Genomic DNA, 3,151 nt, shown 5'->3' on the forward strand with positions numbered 1-3,151 from the left:
CCTATTATGACCTTGGTCCCCTGTGGAGTCAGATTTTTCTGAGTTGATATACCGTTTTCAGGTCTTCCTCAGATGTTTTGGTTGATTGATATCTCTCACCCTTATACCGGTCTTAGATATTCATTCTTCCTGAGCTTGTTTCCCAGTAACCGGTAACACCTCATCCTCTTGCTTCCTCTAGAGAGTCATTGTTAGACATTCCCCAACGGAGTTTCTGTTGTGATTCACCCTTTTGCTGTATTGGCGTTTTCCCAATACATGCAATTTTCCCCGACAGGGAGGTTCTGTGTAAATCCTATCCCCAACCTGAGTCCGGAATTTTATCCGAAGTATCCTTTGTGGATAGTTTTGTTGTATTGGCGTTTTCCCCAATACACGCGTCTTTGAGTCAGCTTGAGTCTTTCCATCAGATTTGTTTTCCTTTGGAAATCTTTTTCCCCAGTGTCAGTCCTTTATTCCCAAGTAAAGTCTCCAGTTTTAAGTCGTGTCCTGCTCACGCATTCTTTTCTTTTTCTTATCCCCATAAGAGTCCCGTCAGAGTCTCTGTTCCATTAGGAAGTGCATCATTCCTGTGGATTTGTCTTTTCTCCTGATTTTTCTTTTCTTCTTTGTGGACCCATATTCCCACAGAGATTGTTTGTTTTGCATTCATACATTTGCATCATGAGGTCTCTTAGGGACCAAAATTTGTCTCATTGTTGTTATTTAAGCCCATTCTACCGCGTCGAGATGAAGATTTTAACCTTCACTTCTCCGGCTAGAATGACCTTAAATAGGGGCATCTGTAAGACCCAAATTTTGTCCCTAAGATCCCTCATGGCATCATATCATAGCATTACATTGCCTCAAGGATCATTGGACACCTTGTTTCCTTCCCTGGGGGTGGGATCCTTTTGAGAGTGGTTCTTGATCACCAAGCATTGCTTGCATTTGTGTATCATTGCTTTTCTTTTAATTACTAACCAAAAGCATCAAAAATATGTCATCTAACATTTGTCTTGCAGCTTAAGCAGTCAACAGGTCAAGGCAATTCAAGTGAATCCTTTGTGCAAGAGATGAAGTTTCCATTGAGATATGGATCATGTGATCATTATATTAAGCTCATATGAGCTATAGGTTCATTTTGGAGCAAATTCCCCAGGTGGTTAAAGGCCCAAGTCCATTAGAATATTTCAGGTCATCTAAGGACCAATGCTAGTCAACTAAAGGCTTTGAGTGTGGGAATTGAGTTTCTTCATCCCATTCATGTTCAAACAAGGCCTATTCATCATGTCAAACACTTACATTGAAGATTTTGAGGTCAAGTCAAAAGTTTCCCAAAATGGAAAGTAACCTATAATTTCCAGTTTCCAAAAATGGAAAGTTTTCGGTCCAATTTCAACTTAACTTTCCAACATAAAATAAGCTTCAAATGAATTTTTGTCCAACATGAAAAATGAAGATCTCTCTCTACCACTTCCAAAAAGTCAAAGATCATGAGCATCTGATGAATGGTTGAGAAGATATGATCAAATCATTGCCAAGTGTGCATGGAACTTCAAAAGGCCATAACTTTTGACTCATAATTCCAAATTGAGTGCCTCTTTTTGCATTTTGCTTCTCTTGACATGTATTTTCCAAACCATTCATCACATTGCATGAAATTTCATCATATGATCATTTGCTTATTCATGAATATTTTGGAGGGAAAATTACAAATTCAAAATTAGTTAATCACATGAGCTAATTACCATTGCCAACATGTGCATGAGGTGATTTTAAGTGAACTTGAGCTCCCATTTGGTACTGTTCACGTATGCATTTGCATGGCACCTCCAATTTCCCAATTTTGGTCACAAACCCCATTTTCACTAATCTCAATTAAACCATGCTTAATTCTAATTTGGATGTGATTAGTAGAGCATATATAAACCAAATCATAACAGAATTCTGGAAGTTTTTGCTCATTCTAGATCCAAATTTCTCTTCCCTCCAAAATTTTCTCTCAATCAAAACTTGAAAATTCTCCACATAGCATAGCATTTTTCTTCCATATTCTGGTTCATTGAGTGTAGTGGATGAAGAATCAAGCATTGGAACATTGATTTTGGCCAGAATTCGTGCATAATCCAAGGAAGAACATGAAGATGGAAACTGATTTTTGAGCTAGACCTAAGCCTCTCCAAGCCTCAATTCATTCATAAAGCTTCATAACAAGTGCTCAGGAGTAGATCTACACACTTGCCAGGCCTTGGAACTGCAGATTTCAGTGACTGTTCTTCAAGAAGTAGGTTTTTCAAAGCTCTTAATTCTCCAATCTTTTGCCATGTTAGTGTAGATCTTCTCTTGCTGATTAATCTGATATAAAATTCATGTGAAATGGTTGAGTATTGGTTGAGATATGGTGAATTGAAGTTTTGAATGTCATAATGTTTTTGCTCGATTCTCTTGATTTAGGAAGAATTAGGTTTAAATGATGATTGATCTGTAATGTACATGTGAAGAGCTTTCTGTTGATGTATATTTTAGTGAATTCTGGAAAAAAAATTGAAGGTTGTTACTGTTCCTCCACCGTCTTCATGAAGAAGACGGTGGTTTCCACCGTAGCCTGGCCGCGCCTGTACAGGCTTAGGGTTTTCTGGTTCGTTCTTGTGATAAGCACTATAGAAGCGCCTTGAACCAAAGCCATGCGAGTTCGATCCTTCGTGATTACTTGTTATTTGTTTTAATTCGTGCCGATTAAGCGCTTGCATGGCATACGTTGGCAAATCCATTGGTCCTTGTTTCATTGACTGTGTCCACGTATTTTTGACTGGTGACTGGACGTGCCAACACATTAATGAAACTACAACGTTTCATCCATTCCCTCGCTTCGATTCCCACTAGTTGCATTTCTGGATTTTTGTTTACTTCAGCGCCTCATTTGAATTGCTACATGGTTCGATTCTACCTGGCAACATTTTTCAAATTAATCACATCTTTGCCTTTCCCTCCAATTTAGTCATGTGCATTTGTTCATTTATTCCCAACATTTTATCCAACTTTGAAAAATCATATAAAATTTAAAACACATCCAATTAATTCCAAATTTTTTGCAAAATGTTCATGTGTTTGTCTATTATTTTTTGGTGGTGGTTTCATGATTTTATCATCTCTGGAATTTGAATTGTGA

This window comes from Lathyrus oleraceus, chromosome 1 (genome assembly GCF_024323335.1).
Source record: "Lathyrus oleraceus cultivar Zhongwan6 chromosome 1, CAAS_Psat_ZW6_1.0, whole genome shotgun sequence".
In the NCBI taxonomy this organism is placed as follows: domain Eukaryota; kingdom Viridiplantae; phylum Streptophyta; class Magnoliopsida; order Fabales; family Fabaceae; genus Lathyrus; species Lathyrus oleraceus.